Source organism: Cupressus sempervirens, chromosome 7, assembly GCF_028749045.1.
Source record: "Cupressus sempervirens isolate cs-2001-9-10 chromosome 7, ASM2874904v1, whole genome shotgun sequence".
Lineage (NCBI taxonomy): Eukaryota > Viridiplantae > Streptophyta > Pinopsida > Cupressales > Cupressaceae > Cupressus > Cupressus sempervirens.
Genome location: NC_143124.1, coordinates 396,148,699 through 396,164,726, shown reverse-complemented (window position 1 = coordinate 396,164,726; position 16,028 = coordinate 396,148,699). Strand labels below are relative to the sequence as shown.

The following is a 16,028-nucleotide window of genomic DNA, read 5'->3' as shown; positions in this document are numbered from 1 at the left end:
GATACCAAATCATAACCCAACCTAATATTTTTAGAAAGAAAAAATAGGAAAGGAAGAATGGGTTGAGAAGGTGGAAGACAAGTAGTAGCTTGAGGATAATTCATTGTATGATAGGTCTGAGACATTATATGATAACTCTTAGAGTTGTTAGATTTCCCTTCAAGATTTATGGAAGAACAACCCTTAAGGGTGATGAGAGTTTTATTTCATGAAGGATAAACCTCAATAGTTAGAATAGTTTGAGCAACACTAATTTGATTAAAATATTGCTACTACATAGATTGATCACTAGAAAGAAGATCATTAAGGAGATTTCCATTTTCCTCTTTCTCAAAGGAAGCCTTAGAATAAGGATTGTATACATCCATTGGTGGTTCCTCTCTAATAGGATAATCAAATGAATGCAAGGTAACACCAATAAAAGTATTTTAAATTATTTTTCTCTTGCTCAACAATATCACTAAGTGGAGGATATTGATGCAAGAGAATCTTGGGTGTAAGAGAAATATTGCATCACCAAAAAATATTTCCTTTTGTTTCTTGAATAAGGGTTTTCTTAGTGCATAGTTTTTCTTTTTGGAGGCTTGCTACTTAGTAAGCTAGTTGAGGCTTGCTTCTTGGATATATCAACCTACTAGTTGAGGCTTTGTGCCATATCATGAGTATTTTTTGATTTATTTCATATTTATGGTGTTTAATTTTGGTATAAAAGATTTGACATCACTGTTGACTACCTTAGAGGCCTTGGAAGGGATCTGAAATAGGGTTGATTAGAGCTTGCACCATTTGGGCCCTATAGATTAGAAGTTGGGGATTTTGAAAAAGTGGTATAATAATCAATTAGACCAATAGTTAGAAAGTTATGGCCTTTCAAATTTGGGCTGACCAAAATTTCCAAAATAAGTGTCAAAAGTGTATTGGGTCAACTCTATATGTAAATTTAGAGTTATTTAGTCTCAAGGGTTAGGGTTTGATGTCTATAACCTTCTCAAGTGGTGTAAAAAACCCTATTTAAAAAATGTGCAAACATTGTATAGGATAGGTCTGGGTGATAGTTTGTAGCTCTATGTTGTAAATTATTTTAAGGAAGGCAGCCATTTGTGTTTTCATATTGTATTTTAAAATTTTGTGATTCCGTATTTGTGGTTATTTCCTTATTTTTGTTATGTGTTTTTTCAATTAAGGGGAGCACCCTGCATCAAGTGGTATTAGAGAAAGAATTCTCGAGTGTGTAAATAGATCACCAATTAGGAGTTAGTTCCACTTGGACCAAGGTTTGGGTTGTCTAGATAGATAGATTGCTGACTATGAGGAAGTTTGTACTTGGGTTTTAGTAGAAGTGTTAAGATGCCTCTAAAAAGAGAGTGTGGTGGGAGAGTTTTAGGTATTAGAATGGAGGGTTTTAGAGACCTCTAGAGGAAAATGCAAGCATTGAAAAAAGAAATGTGTAGAGGAATAAATCTTGTCGTAGGAGATTATGAAAGTGAGGATGAAAGAGAAGATGGTACTGATGATCAAGTGGTAGTAGATGAAGTTCTAAACATAGAAGAGGAACATATTTTTAATTCCATTTAGAAGAGTGGAAAAGGACCTAAGTTTTATGTTCTTACATCTTTGGAAAATATTAACCCAGAGGAAATGATCAATTAGATGAATTAATTGTAAGAGTACTTTGAATATGAAGATATTGAAGATCTAGATAGGGTCAATTTAGCAAAGGCCAAATTGAAGGGTCATGCAAAGATCTGGTGGTAGAAGATCCAATTGGAGTGAAATAGAAGAGGAAAAGGAAAAATTTCCAAATGGGATTGAATGATAGCTAAAATAAAACAATAGTTCAATCATGTGGATTATGAGTGTGATCTACTAAATACAATGCAAGGGTTAAAGTAGGTGGCAAGATATGTTCAAGAGTACATAGAAGAGTTCTACTAAGTTCTCATTAGAATAGGCCACATAGAATTTGACAAGGACAAAGTTTCTCATTACCTTAATGGGTTAAGGCCAATTAATTAAGAGGAGCTAAGTTTGGTTGAAATGATCAGTATTGAGGAGGCATACTAATTTTCCCTAATAGTTGAGGATAAGCTAAGAAAAAAGTTTGATAATAAAAATATTGGTAGAGGTCATCATGGATGATATAGTAGATGGTTTTATGGAGGCCAAAATGATAATCAAAAGAACAAGGATGAGGTGAGTAGTAGCAGTTGGAACCAATGGGAAAATAGTTGTAATTATTTCCATGATCTTCAAATAATAGAGATCAGAGAGGAAGAGGAAGAGGAAGACAGAAAGAAGTTGGAAGATTTGAAAAGAAATTTTAGATTGGTAATGAAGTCATGGTTCATTTGAGAAATGATCATTTTTCAATGGGTACATATAATAAGCTAAAAATAAAGAAATTTGCACCATGCAAGAGAGTGAAGAGGCATGATTATGGAAATGCCTATGATGTGGAGTTATCTATTGAATTGAATATTTCAATATTATTTAATATTTTATATTTGATAAAGTATCATGAAGGAGGTGATGGAGATGAAGTTGTAGAGGCACAATGGAGTATTCCAACAACTAGTTTGGCTACAAAGGAGATTGAGGAGATACCAGGCAACTGTGTTGGAAAAATTACAAAGAACATTACTAATGATGAGTACTTGGTCAAGTGGAAAGTGAAGCCATTATAAGATTCATCATAGCTATATAGGGAGGAGGTTAATCACCTAGGTTTTCCTCTGAACACTTGAGATATGACAAGGTCAATTCTCAAATTATCCAAGGTGTCTAATGTGGGAGTATCCTAGTTGTACAAGAAATCTTGCATCACCCACAAATATTTCCTTTTTTTTCTTGAATAATGGTTGTCTCAATGCATAATTTTTTTTTATGGAGTATTTCTACTTAGTAAGTCAATCATATGAGCTCATGATGTCCTACTTTCACAGGTGGATGTTCATTTTGAACATATCAACCTACCAGTTGAGGCTTAGTGCATGTCGTGAGTATTCATGAATTTAACAAGGATTTTTGGTGCTCAATTTTGGTATAAAAAATTTAGGCTCACCATTGTAGACCTTAAAGGCCATAGATGGGCTCAAAATGGAGTTGACTAGAGCTTGCATTAGTCAAGCTCTTTAGATCAAAAGTTGAGGATTTTAAAAAGTTGTTATAATAGCCAATCAGAGCAATGGTTTGAAAGTTATAGCCTTCTAAAGTTGGGCTAACCAAAATTTCCAAAATAAATTTCAAAGGTGTATGAGGCCAACTCTATATTTAATTTTAGTGTTAGTTGATCTCAAGGGTTAGGGTTTGATGTCTAGAAACTTCCCGAGTGGTATAAAAATACTTATTTAAGAAATACTCGTACATTGTCTAGGACAAATTTGGGTGATAGTTCATAGCTCTATGTTGAAAATTTTTGTAATGAAGGTTCCCATGTGGGTTTTCATATTTTATTTCAAAAAAAATTCATTCCACATTTGTGGTGATTTTAAGAAGCCCATATCTTGTTCTTGCCAATTGTTGTTATTTCTTTGTTTATGTTATGTGTTTGTGGTACTAAGGGGAGCACCCTTCATTACATACATATTAGGAGAAGAAGAAATATGTTGAAAATAAAAGGTATCAATCATGTTCACTATTTCATGAGGAAGAGAATAGTCAATATCAACATAAAGAGGCTCATCCCAAATAGTGACATTGTCAATGAAAGGAACATTTATATTAATGGAAAACACAAAAGGAGAATAATCATCACAAGTTGAAGTAAAGTCCACAAAGAGGGAAGAAAAATAAGACATAAGACTATCTTCAATCAATTAGTCATTTCACCATTTATCTTTATAAAGATTATATGGTAAACCTAAGTTTATAGAAGGTTTATGATTTATGTCAAAGATAATATGTTTGAAGAATTTTTCAAATTATTTTTGAAACATGACAAAAAGAGAAGTACATTGACAATAGATCCAACTAGTCACATTTTTATTGAAATGTATGTTAGGACCCTTGCACTATCCAAAAATGTTGCATGAGAGATACATATATAATGATGTGAGTTCCATGAGAAAGAGTTCTAGATAAGAAGATCTAAATGCTACGAATGCAAAAATAAAAATGTCTGATATCAAGGAGGGTATAAGGGAGATAAAATTATCTAACTCTAAAGTACACAACAAGGCAACATAAAAGAAGAGAAGTCATAGAAAAAGGTCTTAAAACTTTGAAAGAAAGAGGTAAGTGGATGGGTTCACCAAAAGAGAGTAAACACCCAAGATAAAACAACTAACTCCAAAAAGAAAAGAGGCATGTGTTAGAATCACAAAAATGTTTAGTGGTAAAATGGAAACACTTTAATAGGATGTATACTCCCACTATATAGGGCACTAAGCCATTCAAATATGTATGTGAGGGAAAGAAGGAAATTTCCCAATACTATTCCACTTTTGATTCAAATTAGATTTAAGCTATGACCCAAAGGAAGAAGGGTGCTAATACCAAATTTGGATTATGAAGAGGAATGTGATAAAAGGAAATGTTCTATACTTGGTTGTTGATAGGATAGTATGAATGTGAAATTGAACTAATTAATTAAATAATGTGAATCTAGATGCTATGTTAGCACAATTATCCCAATTAAGATAGAAATTTATGGTAAAGATATGAAAGGAAATAAAGTATGATATAATCAACTTGAAATATGTGAAGGAAGATATATTTGAGCTCCAAAACTTGGAGATGTGAACTATTTCTAAAAATCCATCTATGCATCTCAAAATAAAATGAAAAAAGGAACAAAACCCATAAATCTCCTTGAAGGGTTAAGTCCGACAACTTGGCATTGACTCCTCTAGAAATCTCTTGAAAAGTAGGTTCCATATCAATAAATATTTCACTAAAAGCCTAAAAAACAACATAGAAAATAATGGTTTTGGGTTTGAGGTTTGATGAGGTTTTGCCTTTCTCAATCCCTACATTAAGGAATTAATTATAAATGATAAATGTAAATGTAAAGGAAACAAGATAAATATAAATATTCACCTTGCATGTGGAAACCCTTGTCAATAAGGATTTTTCATGATATATTTTTTAGATCTCAACTTTGGTATGAAGAATGTACATTATCTTCACAATTGTTATGGATCTACAATAACCACTTGATGAAGAAAGTTATATAAATATGAAAAATTAAATAAGATAATTAATGTTCAACGTAGATTTCCTCCCTTAATGGCCAAAAAAATCCTAGATCTTAAAGAGGAAATATTAACAAAATATCCTAGAATTCTTGGACAAGCTTTCTTTCTTGAACTCCTTGCCTTTCTTGCTTGATGTATTGTATTATTCTTGTGATAATGAGATGCCTTGAGAATGAGATATGAAAATGAATCCCCTAAGCCTCATTTTATATTATTTTTTATGTGAGAAAGAAACTCAGAATGATTGGAGATTTCATTAAACTAATTGATAAACTCAAAAACTTTCAAACTTTGAATTCTACAATCACTAGGCACCAGGTTGGCTTTGGTCAACCTTGTCCTAGACTTGGTCAACTTAGGTTGATCTAGTCCTAATAAATAGGTTACAAAGGCTAGAGTAATCTCCAAAAGGTGGTGTAGGTGAAATTAGAAGATGATAGACGTATTAGAGGATATGGTTAAAAGGGTATCAAAGAGACAACCAGAAGACCATGTCAGAAAGAAAGAGATGAAAAAGAAGTGTTAAATTTAGGAGAATAAGAGAAATCATGCACAAGTCCATTCATAGTCCAAGAAAGGAACATGTAGAATCCTTTGATTTTGGGTGCACAAATAATAGATGAAAATAATTTATTGAGTAGGATGGTGAAAATGTTGAAGCAAAAAATAATTCTACTCTATGGTAGTCATCCATAGAAAAGATCCATTTCATTAAATGATATACCCAAAAATTCTAAAATGCATCATAAAGAAATGTAAACTATCAATAATAATGAGAGAAAAATACCTTAAACTGATAAGGTTCCATGTCCCAACCCATCTCCTACCTAACATAACTCTAAATTTAGAGTTAACATATAACATTCATTCATTATTTAATCCATTTATAAAATATAACATTTGTTCATTATCACATGAAGTAAAAAAAATTATGTTAGATTAATTACTTGATTAGTTTGAAATTGTGTTCTCACTAGAAATCATAAAATGTAAGAAACATTATGCGAAAAAGAATGCAAAAAGATGATGACCCTACACTAGTAATAATAACCAATGCTTTTTATGTCCTTTTGTCATAATTGTTCTTACATTTTTTTGGCTCAATCTCTGACTAGCTAGAATGTGTTTTGAAAAATGATTGGTGGACTATATGCCAAGAAAAATATAAATCTCAAACTTTAAAAAGATGTATCTAAAAATAATTACTTTTTAAACTTCAATTTGATAAACTTACAAACAAAACCACAAAATAAAGAGAAACTATTATGTTTTGTACTATTTTAAAATTATAGTTACAAGTGATAAAGTTACATAGCTTTTAATTCTAGGTGCACAAATAATAGAAATGTAGTATTCAATAGAAGTTCACATTTCAAATTGCAATTTATCTATTTTGGGCTTAAGAACTAGTAAAACAACCTAATTTAGAGGTTCTATCCAAAAAAAAGAAGGGGAGAAGGAGAGGGTATACATGTTAGAAGGGATAGACTTTGGAGGGGATCCAAACACGACTCCAAGGATGACCAAGATTGAACTTACCAAAATCATGGTACAATAGGTATATGAGTATAAGAATGTGATGGAAAAGATGAGAAGAATGGAGAAGGAGGTCGATAAAAGGAAAAAGAAAGGAATTGATCAAGGGGATCAAAGTGAAGATGAAGAAGATAAAGTGGATATTAAAGAAGAATGAGAAAGAGTAGCTAGAGAAGATATGGAACCAGATGATATGAGGATGCAAATTGTTATCAAAGTCATTAAATCATAGGATTACAAACATATGTCTTAACGGAATTGATATGTGGAGAGCACTAGATGCTAAGGTGGATTTTAACCATTGATAGGGCTCTTCAATGGGAAGGATTTTTTGTGCAATCATAGTTTGAGAAGGTGATTTGGTATCAAGCTTCACTTTGTTTTAAGAATAGTTTACTATTCTCTACTTAATAGTAGCAACCACATGAAGATGGAAGCTCAACTCTCCCCACACCCCCCCCCCCCCCCCCCCCCAATATATATATATATATATATATATATATATATATATATATCCTATTAAAATATGATATTCATTCACATATACTTATTGGAAAACACAAGTGGAAGATAGAACATGGGCATCGTCTAGTCCACCTAAAATACCCCAATTAAGGTGAAAATGCTCATGATTACAACAACAAAAATTTGTAAAACAACACATCCATATTTTAGTTAATGACATAAAAGAGTATAAGAAATAGCCCATTATATTTAATTATTTCTTAATAACTAAATATTTCGTTACTACTTACCAAGTTAGCAGATTATTTGATAGTGTCATCATACTCTATTTTCAAGCCTCTTTATATCCTTATGTAATCTAAATTAAGTATTTCAATTTAAAGAAGAAGAAAAAAAAGTGAAGAAGTTACATGTGCAAGAGAAGATCTTCAAAGATCATCAAGGTTCTATAGTTCAATTCTAAGACAATATAATCTCAATTACAGTAGGTTCTCTACTAGAATATTTGATAACAATATTGTAATGTACAAATAGAAGTATGATTAGAATAGTTCATAATAAAGTGTATCCAAATTACATTAGCATGCATATTACAATAGCTCATAATAAATTTTAGCCCAATTACATTTAGTCCATAAACGTTTATAACAAAATTTTGTTATCAACTATTAGTTTATAATTGGAATAGTTAAAGACTTGGCAATCATGCTTTTGTTCATACATTGAAATTTTATTTTGAGCTATTAGTTCATAATTGGAATAGTTAAAGATTGACATTTGTATTTGGAATAGTTTAATTATTATGAAATATTAGCCCAATTTTGTTATGAACTACTCAATCAACCCAATTTATTAAGAACTTTTCTAATAATAAAAGTTTAGCCTAATGTATGATTTAGATCATTATGAACTATTCTCTTATTCAATGTAACAACTAAAGTATGATTCCAATCATCCACCATTTGGTATGAAACAAACACAATTTAGCTTGTTGATGTCCACCCTAATGTTCAAATTTTTAAACAAGTGGAATTGGTGATGGAATCTATAACAAATGATAGGATTTTGCTGGTTAGAGAAGAAGACTTCCTCCATTAACCTACATGTTTTTCTTGATGTCCATATCCTATTCGCAAGCTCCCAGTTTAGCATAGGTAAAGAAGCATGCTAAAAAGGTTGTAAAATGTTTCTTGATAACTACCATCAACAATTGCATCTATTTAAAAGTTTGAACAATAAACTATTACATTTATTACATAACCTAAAATCATGGATTTCCATGAGATGACATATCTTTCAATAATTATGTGAATGAATACACAACACCAATTTTGACTGATGAATGAGTCATTGCTATCAAAAGTACTGTAACATTATTTTAGAGTGATCATTTAAAAGTTATATCATGTTTTTTTCCCATCACATGGTGGAAGTCTTCCTCTCTAGCATAATTTGCAGTACCAATATTTTCTAAATGACTTCCTCACAACAGTAAGTTGCCCCACAAATGGACCCCCCTAGCCCATTTGTACATCCATATATTAAATATAGGTTGTGTTGGAAATATAAGAGGATTAACTAAGAGGGGACAGGTTAATCATTTACTACAAAAATAAATCCTAGATCCCTTAGATGTCATTACAAAATAAACTCTAAAAACTAAACTTTGTTGATGCTCGACAAACTTATAGAAAATGCTATAGCTTAGTAAACACTAAAGATACTCAGTAAATACTTAACATGTAAATCATAAGATGTTATCTTTTATTATTTTTAACTTAGTTGCAAACACATAAGAAAAATATCATGAACACATTTAACACCAAGATATAATGTGGAAACCCAATTTGGGAAAAACCATCAATTGCAACTAGTTTCTAATTTTCACTCTTCTGAAGTGAGACCTTTTAAGAGCCAACCTTGCTAAAGGTTCCAAAACACACTGTTAGGTGTGACCCTATTAGAGGATTTAATCACCTTGTTAGGAGTGGCCTTTTTATAGGTCTTAGTAAAATTCAATAGAAATGCCATCTTGTTAGAGGATTTACAAATAACTATTAAGTAACCTCTATTAAGAGATTTAGATCACTACTATAATGGTTAGAGAGCAACAATGAGATGACTCAAATTTTGATGCAATAGAATTTCTTATTATAGATCTCAATTCTAGAGTTGTATACTTGATCCTTCTTGATCGAATGTATCTTTTTAGCTTCACAAGGAAATTCTACTTATCCTTCTGATTCACTTCCTCTTAGCATCATCAAATCTTTAATTATCTTCCATGCATTCACACTTTCTATATCTCAACTTGATCTATCATTTATATTGTTAAGTTGGCTAGAATATAGCTTAGAATAATTAATATTCATCTCCTTAGTCAGCTAGAACCAATAGACAATTCAATTGAACTTAATATGCCAAAATAAGAAAATCCTTCATTAGTTGACCCTGCTTAGTAGACACTAACTAAGAAATGATTTCCCTATGTCAACCAAGTGAACTTGGTCAACACTACATATGTGCAAAGTTCCTTAGATAACTGAGTGAGCTCAGTTAACATTGGTTCCATCCAACATTCCTTCATTAATTGAGTGAGCTCGGTTAGCACTTAACTTTTGCAAACTTTCCTTTGATGTAGATATTGTCTTTTAAACTAGGAAAACTTTAGAATGCTCGATAGACACAGAAAACTATCTTCAATGCCCAAGTGAGCTTGAAATACACTGAGTGACAATGTTGTGACATTTTGTCTAACATCAAAGACAATACACAATTAATCATTATTTAAAAAATCTCCCTTTTTGGCATTGATGGCAACACAACATGTCATAATGCAAAGAAATTTTTAGAATAAGGAACAAGGTAAGGAATATATCATTAGTTTCATTCAAATTCTCATCCATGAGAGCTCCCTCTATTAGTGTGAACTCTTTTTATCTTCAATTTCTCCCTCTATCAAAAAACTTCCATCTACTACAACTTCTTCTAATAGAAAACTTTTCCATTGATGTCAGACTGAGTTCATTCTCCCACTTTGACATCTCTTTTTTACAAAATTTCTATGAGATATGACAAAAAACTTCTCCCTCTTTTGCATCTCATGCCAAAGATAATAATCAGTAAATATCAATGTACCTCAAGTACTAATTCATTTGCAATATGCCCTTGTCAATACTCCATCAACTAATTGATCTTTAACATGCTCTAGTTTATGCATCACTAAATTTCATTTAATGAGCTTTAGATAGGGGAATGATCCCTAGCTTACCTCTTAGATACAAAATACATCCTTATGTAATGGTTTGGTGAATATGTCTATAATTTGTTCTTTTGTATTTACATATTCCAATTTGACTTCTTTATCTTGTACCAATTCTCTCAAGAAATGATATTTATAGCAATGTATTTTGTCTTAGTATGCATTACTAGATTCTTTCATATATTGATTGCACTAGTGTTATCACAGTATATGACTCCTGGATCCTTGATCTCTATCTTATACCTAACAATAGCTGTTTGAACCAAACAATATTAGAACAATTAACTACTACTGCCACATATTCTATCCATGTTGTGGACTAAGAGATACAATTTTCTTGCTTGTCCAAGACACTAGTCTTTTATCACAAAGGAATTCTCCACCACTGGTGCTCTTTTTTTCATCAATACTTCCTTCCTAATCAGAATCTATGAATATCTTTAAGTTCAAATTTCCTCCTAATTTGTACCATAAACCATAGTCTTTATTATGTTTAGGATATCTCATGATTCTTTTGATTGCCATCATGTGATTTTCTTTGGGATTTGTTGAGATTCTTGCCACCATACCCATTGCTAATATAATATTAGACCTTGTATGCACTACATAATGGAATTTTCCAATCATTGATCTATATGTGGTTTGATCTACCTTTTTGGAATCATCATTTTTGGAAAGTTTATATTCAATAGACATAGGGATTCCAACTGGTCTTGAATCTTCCATTCCAAATTTCTTTAGTGTCTCCTTGATACATTTAGATTGAGTACTATAGATACCATCTTTCTTCTCCTAGATTTGCAATCCAACAAAGAATTTTATCTCTCCAAACATATAAATCTCAAATTCTTTACTCATTTCTTCTAAAAATGCCTTGCATAAGTCATAATTTCCTATGAATAAAGTATCATCAACAAATATTTCTTCCACCACAATCTTTTTTTTTGGTCCTTCTTTGATATATAGACTACTACTATAATTTGTTCTTTGAAAACCAATCTATATCATATACCTACAAAATCTTTTATACCAATCTCTAGGAGTTTTCTTGAGACCATATAGTGTCTTATGTAATTTACAAACCATGTCCTTTTTTCTAGGATTTGCAAAACCTTCAAGTTGTTCAATGTAGACTTCTTCATCAAGAATTCCATTTAAGAATGCAGATTTTACATCCATTTGATAAACTTTAAATCCTCTATGAGCTACGTATACTAGTAAATTTCTAACACCTTCTAATCTTACAATAGGAGCAAAAGTTTCACCATAATCAATACCTTCTTCTTGAAAATAGCATTTGCATGCTAACCTTTCTTTGTTTCTAGAAACTTCTCTATCTTTATTTAGCTTATTTCTGAATACCCACATTGTTCCAATTACATTTTTATCCTTGGGTCTAGGAACAAGAGTCCAAATTTTCTTCTTCTTTATCTATTCTATTTCTTTATTAATTTCTTCAATCCAACTTTCATTATCCAAAGCATCTTTAATATTTCTAGGTTCAAATTTAGCAAGTAAACATGTATCTTTCAATTTGTTTCTTGTCATTGTTTCATCTAATTTTGTTGGTGTCAATAAGTATTTACTATTTGAACTTAAGTTTACTTAGGTTAATGCATTATTTTATTATATTTCATTATTTTATTATTAATTAGGTGAGACACTTAGGATTTTGCACACTCTTATGAGTTGTCATGTTGACAACACTAGACTAAGCAACTCTAATTCAGCACATAGTGTCTACAACACTAGAGTTTGCATCATTAACTGAGTTTTCATGTAGACAACATAGTTATCCACACTCCTAATTTGGCACATGTTGTCTACAACATAAATTTTCATGCTACACCTTTGTAGGCTTATCCTCTCATCATTGCACTTACTCTTGTGCTTAATGGAGGATAACCCATATCTGGTGGACATGTGCTTGGTTGTATGACTTATCATGTTGTTGACTTCTATGCATTCTAGAAGCATTCCAAAGGCCTTTGTACATAGGCACTCATAGTGTACTTTCAATCAATATTGAATGAATATATCATCATTTTAATCATACTCTTTTTGGTCTCTTGTTGTGCTTGTGTTTGAGTTCCTTGATCTTGGGTGAATTTTTCCTAAGAAAAATTCTTACATGGTATCAAAGTTATACCAAATTCTTACATGATATTAGAGCTTGAGAACATTCTATTCATATAACCATTCGAGACTATTCATGCTTCAACATCTTGACCTGAATCTTGAGAATCTATAGAAATTGGGAGCGTCTAGAGCCAAATCAGACCTCATCATTGCATCTGAAATGTCAATTTGGTGAAGATTGGCTATAAATTTTCCTATGCTAGGTTGAATTCGATCATGAGGAATTTTTTTTTTGCAAACCAACACCTTGAAGGCACCAATTTGCAATTGGGTATGGTCATCTTTATATCTATTTAATTATTTTTTTGGACCTAATACTGCTCTACTTTTTTCAACTTTTGTTTTTGAAATTATTTTTATGTAGTTGAGCTAGGAGAGAATTTTTTTTTGCAGAACCAAGAAGTCACACCCCAGCCCTACAATTCGTGAGGAATATTCTATTTAATTCAAAGAATATTCCTTAATCAATGGACCACACTGACAATCAACCTTCAAGAAAATTTGGGCTCATAAATTTTGGTCAAATTCAAATTCAATAGAATATCCAAAAGTCTTGCCAATGCCTTAAAAATCTAGCAAAGGTATTTTCCATTGATGAGCAGTACTAGCAACTGGAACTGGGCTACGCAACCCCCAACAACCATTTGAATTTCCCTCTATGGGATCATAGATTTAAACTATTCAAAGTCTACCCACCCCACAAATGTGGGATTTTTCTTAAGTTTTTGATGATGTTATTTCAATCTCAAGCAGACTGCAAACATACCTTCCGACACCCACATAGTGCCTGCTCCCTATGACACGTGGCCACTCGCAAATATTTAATTAGCATAGTAAACCCTACACATGGATGAATTCCTGATCGACACATGGACAACATCATCACAGGTCCATGTTTGCATACATGCAAGCATTGCAAAGATCAGCAACAAATAGTCATCAGTGACTCAACACCAACTAAGAAGTCCCATACAATCCAGTCAATGCACATGTGGATCCATACCTGAACAATCAATAGACATGTGGTAGTTGTACTAGAAAAATATTTTTTTTGTACCCATCCATATGAACCCACTAATAGATTTGGCATCGATTTACGACAATTATGTGTCACAATTACGATAGCAATGTGTTGCCACTGTGACATACATTAACGTCATAGTTATTTAGTCACAATTTACAACATCTACCCCTTGCCTACGTTTTCCATCACAATTGCGATGGGGTTGCCATCACATCTATAGCAACTTTGTCGCAACTATTGGGGTTGCCGTTGCAATTGTGATGGCAACCCCAACAATTGCGATGGAGTTGTTGTAGATATGACCGCAACCCCATCACAATTTTTGGGATTGCCATCGCAATTGCGACGATAAAAGAAGTAAAACAAAAAAAAAATTGTGTCTATTTACTTTGGTGCTCTATTTTTCACCCTGCTTAACATCATGTTCAACGGATTTATAGAGCTATCTATTACTATGATTCACCTTCCCGTGTTCTACAAGCAAAGAGATTCAAAGTTGTATCCTGCCTGGGCTTATTCACTTCCTACATGGGTCATGAGAGTTCCTCTCTCACTCTTGGAATCTTCCATATGGGTCATTCTCACCTACTATACCATTGGCTTTACCCCAAATCCCCAAATGTATTAGATTCAAGACCATTTGTTTCCTCATAGCGCCATCAATTCAGCACTTGGTGACTCTAATCCATTCTCTCATGCACATTTTTTTGATAGTTTTTACTCTTATTCGTCCTACACCAAATGTCTCTCTCACTTTTTTGTTTAATTGTTGCAGTCAGACAGAGTAAGCTTGTGGCAAACACCTTTGGAACATTTGTAATCCTGATTGTATTAGTCCTTGGTGGATTCATTGTATCTAGAGATACCATACCATTGTCAACAAAGTTAAATAGATTCTAGTAATCTAGACTTGAAATAATTTGGCATTCATCGCAGATCTTGTGTTTGCACAGGACATCAAGCCCTGGTGGATATGGGAATATTGGATATCTCCTCTCATGTATGCTCAAAATGCCATTGCAGTGAATGAATATCTATCAATGCATTGGTTGAAGGCTAGGATCGTAACTATGTTATAACATATATAGATCAGAAAGAGGCATTGATGTTTGTTTTGTGTTTTTAGTTGAGAAATGTTATGATAATGTGATGACCGGTTATTGTTGCAGTGCAGAGCAAGCAATGAAACAATCAGTGTGGCAACATTAGAAGCTCGTGGAGTATTTCCTGAAAGCTACTAGTACTGGATGACCATTGGAGTACTGATAGGATATGCAGCTCTCTTTAACTTTCTCTACACCCTCGCATTGGCCTATCTAAATAGTAAGTTGAATTCTTGATATCCTCTTTCTCTTGATTGTATTGGGTAATTCAAATAATTTAGATTGTAAGTTGAATCCTTGAAATCCCCTTTCTCTTAATTCAATTGGGTGATTCAAAATACTCAAGAAAATAATGATCTGCCTATCCACATAAATCATAGTTTTTTCAGAGTCAAATTTTCATCAACATTTTGCATCACATCTTGAGGATGGATCATAGAGTGTGTTTTGAAATATTGATGAAAAAATCCTTTAACAATCGATTCTAGAAGCATCAACTAAAGAATTCTTAAAAATTGTAGAAACTTACTATTAAATCATTACTTATGCAGCTCTTGAGAGACCTCACGCATTGATTCTAGAAGAAGACTCAGAGGAAAGCCAAATAGAAAGAGAGAGACTACAAGAAATGAAACTTATCTCTTCAGCTGGAAGTAAGCTTGTTTGAAAGGTTTTTCTATCTTGTTTGAATCAAATTTGGAGTGGGTAGGGAGGGATTATCAGTAATGTTTCTAAGGTGTTGTGTTTGAACTTTGGTCTTAGCAATTAAAAGGGGAATGGTGTTGCCTTCTATTGCAAATTATGATGCATTGTTGTTATACTTTTTCATGGCTCCGCTGGTCCTTACTATCCTAGATGTCTTATATAGATTTGTGGTGACATTGAAACTTATTTGTCAATGGAAAAGAAGTCTCCTGCCATGAATAAGAAGTGTTGAATGTTCTAACTTTTATATTATTCTATAATTAATTTAGGAGAAAAGTGGAGAAATAAACAATAAAACTCCTTATAGTTTTCTTTATGAAATACAAATTATAGCCATTCTCTTCATATAGTTACATGTTTTTAAAAGTTATAATAGATACATTGGATGCAATCTTACACCAACATGCTAACCCAAATTATCATTCTCATTAGTCTCTACCTCTGGTCATTATATTTGTTTGAGCAATATAGTACTCATACAAACTATCATCACAATAGGAACATAAAATGGTCCACCAAATCGATGCTACAATTAGCATATATGGTTGTCCATGACTAAATTAGGCAAAAAAATTTCACCAAATAAACTATCTACACTC

At 32.3% G+C, this 16,028-nt stretch overlaps 1 pseudogene; it reads right to left on the bottom strand.

Moving 5' to 3' along the window:
* LOC149547189 (putative GPI-anchored protein At3g06035) overlaps positions 1 to 13,956 on the bottom strand; it is a 51,145-nt pseudogene extending 37,189 nt beyond the window's left edge.
* Positions 13,957 to 16,028: the final 2,072 nt, after the last annotated feature.